The sequence below is a fragment of the Talpa europaea genome, assembly GCF_964194135.1.
Source record: "Talpa europaea genome assembly, chromosome: 8".
Classification (NCBI taxonomy): domain Eukaryota; kingdom Metazoa; phylum Chordata; class Mammalia; order Eulipotyphla; family Talpidae; genus Talpa; species Talpa europaea.
In genome coordinates this window covers 8,388,880-8,405,774 of record NC_140075.1, presented here as the reverse complement: position 1 = coordinate 8,405,774, position 16,895 = coordinate 8,388,880, and positions in this window count along the sequence as shown.

Sequence of the window (16,895 nt, the reverse complement as noted above, 5' to 3'; positions counted from 1 at the left end):
TTCTCTGGCGCCGCTGGACACGGGGTGTCCCTAGGGGTCATGCGGGTGGCTGTCCTCAGAGTGTGGAGAGATGAGTGTGTGCGGGGGTGGTTCAGTGTCTGTCACTCACCACCTTTGTCTTCTGGGGGGGCGTGATGTCGAAATTGGGAATTTAAAATGTTCTGCTGTTACAGGAGGTGGGGAGACCGCAAAGCCCCCAGAATATCCGCTCCATAAAGGGTCTGCCATCTGCTGCATCAAGAAAAATCATAAAAAGGGGCCTCCCTGGTGGCGCAGCGGTTGAGCGCTGGGTTGCAAAGCTGCCCGCAGCCTCTGCAGCGCCAGTTCGATCCCCGGCTGCTCCCCGGCCACCAGTGAGGGTCCCGCATGGCGCGCAGACCTCTCCTGCCGCCCGCTGCTCCCCTCAGCAGTGTACTTCGGTCCTTCTGCCTGCTCTGCTCCCCGCTCTGGCTCTGGTGAATTCTCTCACCCTCCCACACTTCTGACTGTACCCAGTGCATGTATAAATAAATGAATAAATAAATCTTTTTTAAAAAAGCATAAATTTAAAACAATCTGGCCAAGCATCTTGAGGAAGGGATGGTTGCTGGAGCCCCATAGGCAGGAGGGGAGCGGCTGAGCCCTGCACCGTGGGACCAGGGCAGCTTCCCCTCTGGTGGCCCAGGCTGTGGCCACGGAAGCAACAGCATTTTGCTTCCCCCAGGCCCTGCGTGCAGAGCCCCTCAAGCCTCTCAGCGCCTCAGAATGTGTCCAGGTCAGTCGGCCCCTCAGGAAGGCTCTGAAACATAAACTGGACAGTCGGCAGAGTCATAGGTCAAGGAGCTTCCATTTCTCCTTGTTTAAGGAGAATGATTCTAACAGTGAAACCAGAGTTGTTGTTTAGAGCCAAGTGGAGTTTCGAGTTTATAAGTACATCCAGAAGTTTCTGAGACAGTAATTACTGGCAGTTTTCTCTATGGAGAGCAGTCATCTCAGCTTGGGAAAAATTTACATGTCGGGCAGATTGGTTCCTGGGAGATGATACTTAGAAGGACAGCACGGGATGCACCGATAAAGGAAAAAATATTTCATGTGGTGTCCAGGATGTCGTCGTCATTCAAGGCACCATTTGCATCGCTCACAGTAAAGGACCCCAGGTGCTATAACGTGGAACCTGGAACACCGGGTGCTTCAGCCTCTAAACTCCCTCCCTCTCTCATGGGTTGCCTGTCTGGCTGGGGGCATCTACATGATCATTTGGGAGCTCCAGCTCCTCAGGTGTTGATTCCGTCCTCCTGCATGTCTGTGGAGTCATCTGGCTGCAGCCAAAGGAGGGGTGGGGAAGGACACTGTGGGTGAGGTGGGGAGGTTTTACTAGCAGACCTCTCTCCTGTCCCTGCTCGGGTGGCTATAGCTCCCGCAGGCACCGCTGTGGTGGATACCCGTGATGTGATCTCATTGTGGCGCACAGAGATTGTGTGCTGGCGAGCATCTGGCCGTTCTACTCGCTTCCTTCCTTGAGTCCTCTGTTCACCCTCGAAAACTCGGGGGGGGTTAAGTATTTCCCTTATTTGTACTCCGGAGCCAATGCTCCGTATTGTTGAGGGTCTCCAGTAGTTAAATATTTCTTGTCTATAATGACACTTCATTGTGTCCTTGGTTCTCGTGGACCGGGTGCTCCCAGCCCTGGACACCTGGAGGGACATGTTGGCCACGGTGCAGTGCAATACAACCCCTCACTCCTTCCTGGGAAAAGAAAGAGATCGTGCCATCCTCCTGCAGAGAGCTGTGCATTGAGAACATGTAGACTGCTTGATACGGTCTTTTTCGGGGGGAATGACCCGAGGAGATGCTTTCCAATGCAGATGAAATCTTCGAGTGTGACAGTATTCACCAGCCGTGTCTTGCAGTAACAAATCGCTGGAGACGATGTGTAAGTGCAACCGCAAGGACGGTTGGACAGAGGACAGTGGACCGTGTTCCTGGACTGCAGTGGGGCAGCTGCAGGTGGACGGTGGAGAGGGCTGAGGAGGATGCAGGGCCCAGCAGGGGCCTAGGTCCGGGTGGGGCAAAGAAGAGGCCGCCCCTCCTGGTGTCGAGAGGCGGGGATGCCGTGAACGCAGAGCTGCGAGGGTGCGGGGTGTTGGTGGGGCGGGGAGCCTGGTGCACGGCGCCCCCGCCCGATGGCGCAGTGAGCCCACCTGTCTCTCCCGGGAGGGCCGGTCTTGCGCGTCAGCGGTCCCCACTGAGGAATCCCGGAGCAGGTGCCCAGCTCGGGACAGATGCCTATCAGCGCTCAAAAGGCTCCCGAAGCGTTTGTGGCCATGTTCGGAGCAAACACGGGCCATCTCCTCCCTTCCGGGCGGAACTCCCAGACGGGCGCCCCTGCGGGAGGCTCCCAGGTGTGCTGGCCCCGCACACCTGCCTGTGCACCTGCGTGTTCCCACCCGCGAGCTCCGCCCAGCCACCTGTGTGCCCACGCGCCCCGCCCGAACCCCGGAGTGATGTCGGGGCCCGTGGTACCCCAGTTTCGGCGTGACCCGTCTCCTTGGGCCTGGAGACTGCGGTCGCAGAAGGAGCAGGTGAGTGGGGGGGGCGTGGGAACACCCCCGTGCGGCTGCCCGCAGAGAGGGGCCTCGAGGCCCCCGCGTGGGGGCTGCGGGTGGGAACGGGGGTGCTTGGCTGGCGTCTTCTAGGGCCGGGAGGACCCTGGGGGTCAGGGCTCATTCCTGAGCGTGACCCTCCTTGACCCGCCTCTGCGGACTGGTCTCCCGGCGTGTAGTGGTGAGTGGGTACACCTGGGGTGGGTGCACCGGACCGGTCCTCCCCACCCGCGTGTTCATCTCAGGGACGCACCTCAGGGTTTGGGGACCGCGGGGTGACATAGTCCAGGGCCGTCGCCCCCTCCCTGCCCCGGTCTCGCTGGCAGGATAGTACCCTGCCCCCAACCGGGTCTGAATGGCGGCCCCAAAGGAAGGGGAGCTGGTCTCTCCACCCCACCGTGTGCCCTGGGGGCAGGTGATGAGTATGTATCCCGGGGCGCCCAGCCTCTACCCTCCAGAGAGGACCTTCAGGAAGGAGGTCACAGGGCCTCCCTGGGGAGCAAGGGTCAGACGCAGCTCTGTGAGGCTGTCTGCAGCCTCTGTTGCACGAGTTCGGTCCCGGCCAGGGAGCTGCCCACAGGTCACCACAGACCCCTCCTGTCTCCTCAATGCTCCCCTCAATAGTGTTTCAGTAGATCCTCCTGTGCTGCTCCCCACTCTCTCTGGTGAATCCTCTCACCCCCCACACCTCTGGCCTGTACCCCAGTTCTGTTATGTATAAATAAAAAATGAGGAGATAAACCCTCCACATGATTAAGGTCACGAAGGGCAGGAGGCAAAGTCCCTCTGTGCTCACACTTCTTTTCCACTAGGATAAATTCAAACTTTTTTTGGAAGAAAGTGGATCAGGCGGCTTCCTGGGTGCAAATCTTCACTTTATTTTTTTTCAAAGATTATTTATTTATACAAGAACCGGGGTACAGGCCAGTTGTGCAGGAGGGTGAGAGGATCCCCCAGAGCCAGAGCGGGGAATAGAACTGGCAGTCTGACGAAATACACGGCTGAGGGGAGCAGCGGGCACAACAGGAGGGTTCTGCTGGACCTTGTGAGACCCTCGTAGGCTGGCCAGGATCGAACTGGTGCTGCAGAGGCCGCAGACAGCCTCAAGAAATCTGCTCCACCAGGAGAGGCCCCAAAATAAGAATGCGGGTTCACAATGACCTGCGGCTCCCCTCTTGGCTCCCATCTTGGCTCCCCGTTGGCTAGTTGCTTTGGTAACTATCAGTTCAAAACCACATCTGATAGAATGAAAGTCTCCCAGTAATTTGAGCAGAGGCCATGCCAGGGACTGTATTGGTTCAGGTTGTCCTAAATTGCCTTCTGAGTGGAAAAAAGTTTTTTTTCTAGCTGTCCTACGAGGCTATGATTGAATAGGGAGGGAAACCAGTGTCTCTCTGCATTTCATTTTTCTAAATTGTTGATAATGTAAGTTGGGATATTCCTCGGATTTTCATTTTAGGTTTCTCCACTTAGCCAGGATACTTGGGAGGTTTCTCCCATGAGGCCTCTGAACTCCATGTCTAAAACCAAAATTCTCATTTGAGGCTGGGGTATATAGAAAGAAAATAGACTTTTAGAGAAGCATGAAAAATATTTTAGTAAGTTTATTCCAGCTTTATCTGCTGCAACACGTGTAGTAGGTAGATGAAGAAATGTGAGGAATAAAACCCCAGATAGTTGACTTTTTAATACAAAACTCACTGCGAGTGGGCTTGGGATGCACGTTAGTGCTCCGTTGGTCCCAGTCTTACCACTTGCAAAGCCTTGATTGAGAGTCATAATAGGAAATGTTCATCTTAAGCCCTCGACGGCACTCTGCGGAAGGCTTTGTTTTAGCCCAGATGGAGAGTAGTGCCCTTAGGTGTCTGGGCACATCCACTGACTGACCTGGGACGAAGTCCCAGTGATAATCCAGCCCCTTTCGGCTTTAAGATGTAGCTAGGAACCTGTGGGATGGAGGCAGCACTTTCTGGTTTTCACATCTAGTTCTGCCATTCCCTGGTTTACTTTCTGCCACATGTGTCTGCTTTTAGTACTGAAAATGTGGCTGATGTCACTGGTTGCTTTCACAGGGATCGCAAATTCCAAATCCTGAAAGAGGGTGTAAGTCTGATGTTCTGGCATCCACTGGTGTCCAGTGTTTGGAAATGCACTGGGCTTATTTGGAAAGTTTGGATTCTCTAAGCTTTCTTCTGGAGAGTCTGCAATCACTGCCAGTCTCTCCACGATGGGAGAGGTGTTGCAGAGTCCAGCCACATTCCTTAGTCTGCCTGGCCTTCATTACCTGTGTCAGGTGTATCTGGACACTTCAGGGGCAGCCTTGGCCCTCTCCAACTCAAGACAGCTCCTCCCAAACACTTTCTCTGCAGAGAGCCATTGAGGAACCCCCTGTGCGCCAACATTTCTTGATTTTTCTACTGTGTGCAGTGTTGTAGATTCTTGGTTTCATTCATCTGCAAACCACACTCAATAGTGGGTATTGCTGGTCCCATTTTATACATGAGAAAATTGAGACTTGAAGGAAGAGCAACTTGCTGAAAGTCCACAGCTATTAAGCAAAATGGACTCCAAAGCCTGTCCTCTCCATCAAACCAGTTTGCCTCCCTACTAGAAGGATTTGTGCCTCTGTACTTCTCCTGGGCAGGAAAGCACTCCCTGCGGACTCGTTAGGGGGCTGCTCTCCTGCCCTGTGGAGCACCTGTGATAAGGGCTCACTGCAACCTGCATGGGGCTCTCAGCACTTCTGTCAACACCCTCCTGTTGAGCAGGAAGCTACACTCACATTCCTCCAGAAGGTTAGTTAGAGAGCTGCAAGTACGAGTCGATTTTTCTTTCCCTTCCGAAACAGAAATATCGCTAAACTCCTTTAAAAATTGACTTCCTAGTTGATTTTGAGTGTAGGTGATGCAGTAAACCTCAGACTTAGGATTTTCAAATGTCCTTGGCCGGTTATTACCAATGACTGTCAAATGTGTTCTCGGTGGTCTGGGTGTATCCCATGGGAAAACGCCTTTTCTCAGGGAGTGGAGCTTTTAATGTTCATTTGTGACTTCGATTTTAGCTGTATATTGAATTCATACCTTTCTCCGCTCTTAACTATCTTGTCTCATAGCAGAAGCTGTTGAATGTGGTCTGTGCTCATACATTAGGTTTCTGATGTGATTGTCTTTATTCTGGTGGGTTAGGCTGGGAAGGGGTCGCTTCAGCCTTGGCCAGTGATATCCTGGGGAGAAAGAGAATCCATTTGCCCTGGATTCTGTCCAGCACATTCACTTCCTTTATTTTACATCCTAGGGAGGTGACATGATGGTCAAGTTTACAGGACTTCTTCTTAGTGGTACCACAAGTCACCCAGATTTCTAAGTCACACTGCTCTAATACCAGGATTTGGGGGCTCTCTGATAGGAAGAGGGAGGCTCAGAGCTGAAGTGACTTGGCTGAGGTCCTGGCTGATTGGTGTATGACTTGCAGCTAGAACTCAAACCTGCTAAGGACTGTAGTGTAGCTAACTGAATGTTTAGCTACAGAATGTTTTAGTTGTATTGTAGCTAAGTGAATGTTTTTAGAAACTCAATTATGTCTCCACTCTACCAAAAAAACTAGCTGTTTAAACTTTCCCATTGTGATTGTAAGGTGAACAGTTCTCTCCGATTTCTTATAGTAGGTAAGAACAGAGACACCAATTCAGATGTTTACATTTTGGATTTCCTGAGGCCAGCTCTCCTTAGGTTGCCCCCACCCCAATCCTAGATCCAGACCTAGGGCTCCACTGCCTTAGGACTCTGCTGCACCCACTGCCTCCGTTTTTCTACTGCAGAGGCTGTAGAAGTGGAAGCTCATTAAATCAAAACGATCAAGAGTTCACCCTGCGTTTCAGTTCCCTTTTGGAGCCAGGGTGGAGGGCAGAGAAAGAAAGGTGTGCTGCTCCACAATGTGGCTGCAGACTTTGCAGCCATTGGGCCGTCCTCCCCCTGGGCAGGAAAGTGGACAGACAGGGAGTGCTCCCAATTTCAGGGGTGGCCCTAATGAGTGGCTTCCAGCACTTGTTACAAGAACAGTGAAGACCTCCTGGGCAGCTGCAACAGGTGATAGGCTCGGTGGTCTCACTGGATTTTGAGATGAAGCCAGGACTGTACTGAGTGACCCCAGTCAGTGAGCAGTACAAAGCAGTGGCCTCAGAACCTTCCTCTTCCCCACATCCCAGTCTCTCTGTGCTGGAGTCCTGGACAGGGCACGCGAGCATCTGACTCTCAGTCAGGCTACTAAAGTGTTGCACTGCTGAATGCTATTGAATCTGCTGCACCCTTTCTGTTTACACAGTGAGCAGAGTAATAGCAAGACTGTGCTATACGTGATGGCTCTGCACTTAGCTAGGCTGTCAGGCAGGCCAGGCTCTGCCCCATTATGGCCTGCTGCTATTGTTTTTCCCTTCTTGTGCGGTTCTCTGCTGTCCCTGAAGCATCACCGGGACACCTTGGTGTCCTTCTGAATGTAATGACTTACTTGTAACTCTAGTCAAATCCCAGGAAAAGAAACAAAAGCAGGGACCTGACCAACTCCTTAGACCCCTCTTTGTTGTTTAAGCAACCAAACATATTTAGAATTCTGCCCTGTGTTAGCCCAGGGGAGGAAGAAGTTTCTAGCAGTTAGGGCTTTCTGTTTGCTGCCTGGTGCTTTCACAGAAATACTTCATTTTTTTAAACCGAAATTGCATTTGTTCAGTTGTCATTGTTGAGGATGTATTTACTGAGTTTTACAGATGTGAGTAATTATATGTATGTATTTATATATATGTATGTATGTATGTATGTAGAAAACCAAACATATATAGACAAGGTCAAGGCATGTATACTAGATATGTTGAAGTTATTTATCAAGGGGAAAGATGTGTGTTATAAAGTAAAAAGAGTCTATATTTTATACATAATGTAGATAGCAAGAATAGAATACACATTATACACAATTTTCCTTTTCTCTGTTATTATTAAAGCAAAAAAAAAAAGAAAAGAAAATGACAGTACATGCAGCTGTTCCCAGGGTTGTGAAGGCCACACTGCTCTGGGGGGAGGGACTCCCTGGCCCTGGGGTGCACTCTGTGCTGGGGCCCAGCCCCACACTCCCTGCCTTCTGGTGCTGCCTCACACGTGGCTTCCTGCTGTCCCCCAGGTCTGCATCCCTGGGGTGAAGGGTGAGAGCAACCAATAAAGATTGACTAACAGAAGTGATTCTGGCTCTTGTCCTGCTGGGTCGCCTCGGGGCTCTACTTCAGGAGCTGGCACCTGGGGGGTTGTGGACTCTGAGGCAGAGATGTGAATGGGGCAGTGGTGGTATTTAGCATTTGCTTGGGGTTGTTAGGGGGAAAAGGATGTCCTAAAGCTAATTCCATACAGGCTTTGTGGACTCCACCCCCACCCCAGGCCAAAGCCAAAGCCACTGGGAACTCCAAATACCATCACCAGGGAAGGGAAGGTGACTGGGACCTGAGGGTAGGGTTAAGTAGCCAGGTTGATATAAAGCCAGACATGTGGGTTTGGGGGGTTCTCCCATTTTGGCTCTCGACCTGCTTGCACCGTCTGGCCAGCTCTGAGAGTGACTTTGGGTTTCCAGGTCGGCAGATCGGGTAGGACGCATTAAAGACTTTATTTCCCTGTTTTCTTCCTGAGTTGTACATTTTCCTTATTTCCTTTTCCCTTTGAGACAGGGCAAGCTAGGGTTATTAGGCAGTTTTAGGGACAGTGCAGGAGGGGACCTCTGAAGAATTCAGGAAGGCTTCAGAGATAAGGATGAGCAAGGAAATGAAGCCAATTCCACTGGGAAAAACAAACATCCTAGCACTACAGATAATCTTGTTAAGGATGGTCCTGGTTTTCTTCAGATGATAAGATAAAGTATAAAGATGCTCATCGGGAGGGCTAGACCACAAAGATAAAGATATAACAAATGGGGAAAGACAGACCTGTTAGATAAGGAATGTGAAGATCTCCCACTCAGTAGCAAATTAAGTGAGACAGCCGAGAAATGACCAATCACAAAGAGACTGGTAGAGCTTTAGAATAATCAGGGAAAGAAAGTATATATTCCCTGAGACAGGACTTCACTTTGGCTTCCTTTCCCCTCCCAGGCCTGGTTCCCTGGCCTGGGAGTCCCACTTTATTTCTGTTCTTTTTCTCCTCAATAGACTTTTTCTTCTAAACAAACCTGCCTTTGCTCGCTTGCTTGCCTGAGCGTCTGCGAAGTTCCTGCCTGGACTTCGTGAGACACCAACCCGTGGGGGGTCTAGCGCTGGGGCTCAGCACTGCCCTGCAGCCTGGAATCCGTTCCTGGCTGGGAGACTAGACCTGACAATTCCGGTATCACTATGAAGCTGACCACAGCCACTGCAGCACAGGTTCTATCCCCAGCTAGGGAGCAACCCACATGGTGCTGCAGACCTCTCCTGGCTCGCCTGCTTCTCCTCTCAGCAGTGTATTTCAGTCAATCTGCCTGTTTTGTGCCCCACTCTGTTTCTGGTTGATCCACTCACCCCCTGCACCTTTGGCCTGCACCCCGTTCTCATATGCATAAATAAATAAATCTTTTTTAAAAAAGATATATTAAAAAAGGAAAGGAGAAAGAGGATACTTGCACAGACACAAGTGGGCAGAAAAGAGCTGTCTCTTTTCTTCCGAAAAGGACAGGTTTGTTAAGAAGCACTGCATAGCAGCAGGCGGGCGGAAGAGCTGTATCTTGCCAGGGCAGAAACGGTATTGATAGACTGTTCTTTTTGGGAGGAGTTTGTTCCTTTGTGGAATTGTTGTCTGCTTTTAAATTAATTACTTCTGGCCAAGTGACTAGTTCATTTGTAAGCACCAGCAATTCTTGACAATGGCCCTCCATCTCCATATCCCCACCTCCGGTCTGCGCCTCCAGATACTTTCTATAGCAGTCTGAGACTTAGTATAGCAGCTGGAGCCTAAGGGTTTTTCATTTCTATAGCTGGTTGAGTGACTGTGTTGATCATTTCTACCCCCACCTCCATTTTCTGGTCTTTTGATACCTCCATCCTAAATTTTACTCTTAGCTTCCATCACCCATGATCCACCACTTCAGTACGCAATTATTTAAAAAGGGAAAAAAGATCTGTGAAAATGACTGTCTCGTGAATGGTGGTGACTAGTCTGATTTTACATATTGAGCACACTGTATTGATGTGGATGGCGTCTTTCTCCTTCCTGTGCTGGGAGCAGTCTCCGTGAGCAGTGCCGGCGTCCTTGATTCTAGAGGGCCTGCTTGGTGATAGAGTTATTTTCTCACCGAGGACTGAGTAAGAGAGTGTTCCTTCTTTCCTGTATCAAAGTGCCTGCTCCTTGACTCAGCTATTAAAACGAGGGAGCAAATAGCTCCTTGTTCTAATTTTCCTTATCTGCCTCCACAGGGCCCATTTCAGCCTGTCTGTGAAGTGTTAGAATGCAATTGTGTGCTTGAATAAAAAGGAGAAACTGAATTAGAGCCTCTTAAGACCATTATATTGTCTTATTTAGTGACACTGTTTGCCTCACCATTACTAAGCAATGAGCTAAGTGTTCTTCCTGAGCAATAATAATAATACCCACATTTAACTAGCATTTTACACTTTGCAAAGCACTTTCGCATGTTATCCCTTTTGATCCTTGCAAGAACTCTGGAGCAGATCAGAGGACGAGAGTTATGATCGTCAATTTACAACGGAGGGGACTGAATGGTGGTTAAGTTACAGCTTTAAAACTTCAAAGCTGGGATTTGAAAGCAAATGAGGCCAGTATTGGAGCAGAGCTCATGCCACCTTGGGTGGGAGCCACTGGAGGCCTTCTAGGTCATCAGAACTCAACCCTGAGCCACCCTGCCAGTCTGGGTAGAGGTTCTGTCCTCCACGTGGGCGTCACCAAATCAAGGGCATGTTCTTCCACACCCTTTCCTCCCTAGAATCCCTGATGAGGACAGCCACCCCACTTCTGAGTCCTCCATCCCTGACCACAGCCTCCAGGTGTTTCCACCGCCCTTCAGCCCACTGCAGCATGAATAGCCACTCTATTCCCTCAGGTGCAGCCTGTATTGGTCTCTGAGGTACAGGAGTGATTTAATCCCAGCCTGTGGCTCAGGACTCCCTTGGTGTGATTTCCAATTAATTACTATTTATTCATTTGGGAAGGAAAGCAAGGAAATTCTTCTATTGCCAGCTTAGTGATATCTTCAGATTGCTTTTTTATTTTTATTTTTTAAGATTTATTCATGCATAAAGAACTGGGGTACAGGTCAGAGGTGTTAGGGGGGTACGTGAAAGGATTCACGAGAGAGAATGGGGAGCAGAACTGACGGATTGACTGAAATACACTGCTGAGGGGAAAGAGCAGGGGAAATACACTGCTGAGACAGGAGAAGTCTGCTGAACCTTCACCATGTGGGTCACAGGTCACCTCCCTGACCGGGGACCGAACTTATGCTGCAGTAGCTGCAAATAGCTTCACAGTGCTGCACTCAAACCCTTGCACCACCGGGGAGGCCACCCAGATTGCTTTTTTATATGGTGTTTTGCAATCTTCCCATACCTGGTAGGTTCATCATCAATTCTCGCAGATGAACAGATAATTTTGGAGCCTAGGATATTTTACAGGTCTTTGCTGCTGAATCAGGACAGATCAGCTTTCTCTCTCAGAATTAATTCCTCTGGCTGTCTCCTCCCTCTGTCATCCAGCCCTCAGAGTGAAGACACCCTTATAGACCCTGGCCACACGTACCCCCATTTACATATACGCATGTAATGGCAGGAAGACCACAGAGCAGGTTTTCTGATCCAGCAGACAGGGTAAAGGAGGAGCGAGTCCAAGAGCCCTCAGTGGCTTTTGCAGGCTTTCATTGGAATTACCAGGTACACGGCAGGCAGGGGTGCTGGGGGGCCAGGAGGCTGGCAGGCCTCCAGGTCTCCAGCAAGTCTTCATTCTTTCCGGGCTCTTCGGCCTTCTCTCATATTCTCTCTGCTTCTCTCGTGGTTCTGCTTCTGCTTCTTCTGCTGGCGTCCTCATGATGCCGCCCTTAAAAGCCCAGTCTTAGCTGAGGTGAATCCCATCTACCTATGCCCACACCCTATTCCAGGTGCCCGCCATCAGGCATGCATTCAGGACCGCAAGGATCCATCACCTATCCTGATGGCGGGAGGGCAGAAAAGCCTGACATTTTTCCTTACCCTACAATCCACCCCTTCAGGGTTTTCTGCCAGTCTATACAAGTTATATACGTTTCTCTTGGCAATAGAACACTGCAGCCATGGCCCACAAAAGCAAATGAAATACATCACAATATAACAAAATACAACAGAACAAATTAGTCCAGGCAGGGCACCAACATAGTGGCAAAAGACAATTACTGGCACCAGCACATGAACCACCAAATCTGCTGCCAAAGGCACTGCTCATACAAGTGAGGGGACCCACTCACAGCATCTGCTGTTGTTACCGAACGCCGGCCTCAGTTTCCCTCAGCCAATAAAAGGAAACTGAGTTTGAGGAAAAGGAAAGCGGTTTTATTTGTCGACAAATGAGGAGGGAGGCAGACTCATGTCCGAAAAACCACCGTCCTCCTCTTTGGCAGTGGGCAGGGGTATTTATACAGGGGGAGATGGGTAGGCATCCGCGAAGGGAAGGGGGAAGGGGTCCGCACAGGGACAAGTGGGCGCCAGCTCAACAGGGCGATGGATGGGTGTCAGCTCATTCATCTTAAGGGAAGGGGAAGGTGTCAAGGCACAGAGACGGGTGATTGCCAACTTGTTTTCCTTAGGGCGAGGGGGGAGGGTCTACAGGGAAACCAGTGGGCGCCAGCTTTTTTTTTTTCTTCCCAAGGGGAGGGGAAGCTGCAACAAATGGGAAAGACAAGTCATCAATCCTGTTAATGCTAGATAAGGGGAATTGCAAAAAATGGGGGAAAGACAAACTTGTTAACTGTATCACTGTAACTCACTAGGAGCCATCAGGCTTCCTGGCCTTCTCCAGCTGTAGTGTAAGCCACAAGCTGCACACTACATCCACCCCCAGGATGCACTCACTCCTGGATTGGCAATTCTGTACTCTTTGGGGGTAATCGCCCAACCCTCAGTGTTTCTGTCTGCGGTCACTCCAACACTGGGCTTTCATAGCCACCAATGCAACACACAGACCCCTGCACTCAGGCCAACCCATTGCACAAGCACAAGGGTTGGGGATCTGTGGATGCACGCTCCACATGAGGCCTCTCTTGGGTCCCCTCTTAGGCTTGGGCTCCACTACAAGCCACGTTCCCCACCTGTTCCCCCAAGGACCAGTTCCTCAGCTCCTCACCCTCACTCAACTATGAGCAGGGCATCACCCACAGCTGATTTTAAGAGTCTCACTGGCCTTCTTTAGCTTACCTAGTGCTTAACAGCCACTCAGAGCTTCTCAATCTCAGTACCAGCTTTTGCTTTCTCAGTTGACTTTTTCTCTGCCTGGCTGCAGAGAACTTGGCGAGGACTTCCTCCCTCAGCCAACTGTGGGCTCTTAGACCAAGACCCACTGGCCATGCCTTGATTTTAAATGATAACATCCACCCCCAGGGTCCCCAAAACATATTAAACTCGCCAAGGTCCTCTGCCTTCTGGCAGGATTGTTAGTCCATTAGTCCAAGTTCATCGGCTTTTCCCTTTGTCCACACTGGCGAGCTCTGAAGAATGGTCCTTTCTTCCCCAATGATTCTTGCTGCCTTGGGGGTCATTGGCTGGTCCTCTTGGCTGTCTCCTCCTCCAGGCGAGGTCTCATCCTGTAGCTCCTGGATCTTGTCCACCCCCTGTGCTGCCCTGGCACCTCCAGCGCTGTCACAGGCTCAGTCTGCTACTCTTCAGTCCCTCCTGAGTCTTTGGAGTGCTCCATACCCATCTGCATGTATCATCTTGCCGACTTACGCCAAAGGTAAGGGACAGGAAGACACGGAGCAGGATTTCTAGGATTCTATGCAGATGGGGTAAAGGAGGAGAGAGTCCTGAGCCCTTGGTGGATTTTGCAGGCTTTTATTAGGATTTACCAGGTACACAGCAGTCAGGGGTACTGGGGGGGCTGAGGGGCTGCGAGGCTGGCAGGGATCCCAGCCCCCAGCAAGTCTTCACTCTTTCTGGGCTCTCTAGCGTTCTCTGGTGGTTCTGCTTCTGCTTCTCTGCTTCTGCTGGTGTCCCCTGACACCGCCCTTAAAAGCCCAGTCTCAGCCCAGGTGAATCCCATCTACCTATGCCCACACCCTATTCCAGGGGCCCGCCATCAGGCATGCATTCAGGACCACAGGTTTCCTTCATTTATCCTGATGGTGGGAGGGCAGAAAAGCCTGATACTTACCTTACCCTACAACGTATGTCCAGTGCTTCCTGGGCCCAAGTGTCCATAATTACAGGGCAAGACCTCAGGCCCTGATCAGACATGCTCATGACAGGAAGACATGAAAAAGCTGATAATTTTGTTTATCCTACATATGGTCTTGAGGACCATTTTTCTCAGAACACATCAAGGTTATGGTAACCATTGTAGCATCTCAGCAAACCCTGATTGAATGAATAGATGAATGGATGAGATGAGTGTGCTCAAAACTCTAAGACTGGTGGTAGCACTCAGGTATGCCCTCAGCTAGGCTCTCCGGTGGTGCTTCCATGTAGATTTAAAATACTTTTACTCCTTGTTTACTTTCTTGACAGTCTGTTCTCAGTGATGTAGCAATATTAAATGGTTGTATTTTTTCTCTCTGCTCTTTAAGTCCTCCTCTCCTCTTCTGTTTTTAACTATTGGGTGTGTTTTTTGTTTTGTTTTGTTTTTTAAATAAGAAAAGGCATTAGAAAAAAACTAATGGATGCTTTTTTTTTAATGGATGCTTTTACAATCTAAGACACTGATGTGCTCTGGGTGCAGGAGCCCAAATGCTGACTCTCTTGTCAAATGCATGTATGCATAGTTTTAAGAATTTTTTTAAAGATTTATTTATTTATGCATACAAGAGCTGGGGTACAGGCCAGAGATGCAGGGGCTTAGAGGATTCACCAGAGACAGAGTGGGGAACAGAACAGGCAGATCTACCGAAATACACTGCTGAGGGGAGCAGCAGGCGAGGCAGGAGAGGTCTGCTTCACCATGTGGGTTGCTCCCTGGCTGGCTGGGGATCGAACTCTTGCTGCAGATTGCTTCATAGTGAAGTGCTTAAACCCTTGCGACACCAGGGAGGCCCGTTCTTTTTTTTTTTTTTTTTTGACGGGTGCATGATGGGAGGGTAATTTTCTCAAGTCCTTTATTCTGCAGAGTTCCTTCATATAGTAGGTGTAGGGTAAGTGAAAAAGCATCTGGCTTTTCTGCCCTCCTGCCATTAGGATTGATGATGGATCCCTGTGGTCCTGAATGCATGCCTGATGGCAGGCACCTGGAATAGGGTGTGGGCATAGGTAGATGGGATTCACCTGGGCTGAGACTGGGCTTTTATTTTTTTTATTTTTTTTTTTATAGAGGCATGCTTTATTTATTTGTTTGCTGGTTTGTTTGTTTGTTTTGTTTATACATGCACTGGGTACAGTCAGAAGCGCGGGAGGGTGAGAGAATTCACCAGAGCCAGAGCGGGGAGCAGAGCAGGCAGAAGGACCGAAGTACACTGCTGAGGGGAGCAGCGGGCGGCAGGAGAGGTCTGCACGCCATGTGGGACCCTCCTCTGGTGGCCGGGGAGCAGCCGGGGATCGAACTGGCGCCGCAGAGGCCGCGCGCAGCCTCGCAACCCAGCGCTCAACCGCTGCGCCACCGGGGAGGCCCGAGACTGGGCTTTTAAGGGTGGCTTCCCAGGGACACCAGCAGAAGCAAAAAGAACTAAAGAACGAAACAGCAGAGAAGCAGAGGCCATGAGAGAAGGCCCGAGAGCCCAGAAAGAGTGAAGACTTGCTGGGGGCTGAAAGGCCTGCCAGCCTCCTGGCCCTCCGGCACTCCTGCCTGCCGTGTACCTGGTAAATTCAAATAAAAGCCTGAAAAGCCACTGAGGCCTCCAGGACTCTTCTCCTTACCCCATCTGCTCGGATCATAACCTACTCAGTGTCCTATCCTGCCCTTACAGGAGGTATGCTCCAGCTAAATGTCCCCCAACACACTTTTATTTATTTTTTATTTTTTATATATTTTTTAATTTATATATTCCCCATACAATTGCACTCCCCTTATTTTGACCCCAATCCCTCCTTTCCCCACTCCTACCCCCATAGTGTGCCTCTGGTTTATAGTCCAACACAGTTTTAGATCCCACTTTTGGTGGTGTAGAGGCAGGACTAGGCACAGCGCAGGTTTTCTGATCCCATGCAGACCGGGTAAAGGAGGAGTCAGAGTCCTCAGTGGTTTTGCAGGTCTTTTATTGGGGTTCACCAGGCACATGGCTATCTGGGCTCTCTAGCGTTGGTTCTGCTGCTTCTCAGCTTCTCATTCAGCTTCTGCTTCGGCTTCTACTGCTGTTGCTGCTGCTGCTGCTGGTGTCCCCGTGACGCCGCCCTTAAAAGCACAGTCTTAGCTCAGCTGAATCCCATCTACCTATGCCCACACCCTATTCCAGGTGCCCGCCATCAGGCATGCATTCAGGACAAGGATCCATCATCTATCCTGATGGTGGAAGGGCAGAAAAGCCTGATATTTTCTTTACCCTACAGGTGGGAACATACCTATCAAGCTCAAGGTCTCAGAAACCCTCAAAGGGTCACCAGCCCTTCTGTATAGACAGATGAGGGGGATGAAACAGCAAAATGACTCAAACTAAGCTACTTCGAAAGTGTCCACATACACTTGTAAAAGAAGATTTTTAGTTATGTCAGTTTAAAGAGGTTCCTCTCCACGAAAAAAGGAAAAAAGCTTAAGTATAAAACTGGATGAAATGATCAAAATCAACCATTGCAGGGCACTAAACATCCTCACTCAAAACAATCAATCTTCCCTATACCCCTTCTCTGATTTTCTGTCCTATGTCCATTGTATTCAAATCACTACCAGGTGATAAGATGGTGGAAGTTAAACTAATCCCTTTATGGTGGCATTGATAAGTATGAAAGATGTTAAGATGTAGCCTATTCAGAAAATGTTTACTAGTCCTCCAAAGCTGGATAATTTAAAAAATAAAAATAAAGGAAAAAACGATCATTTTAAGCACTATTGTGAATCAATAAGGCAGATGTTTTAATTAGAAAAAGAAAGGGTTCTTTTAGTTGCTCTTAAAGCTATCATTTACTCAAGTTGCTGCTGCTTCTAAAAGTATTAAAATCGGCTATAGGAGACTGGCTTTGGAGCCTGGAAAAGAAGA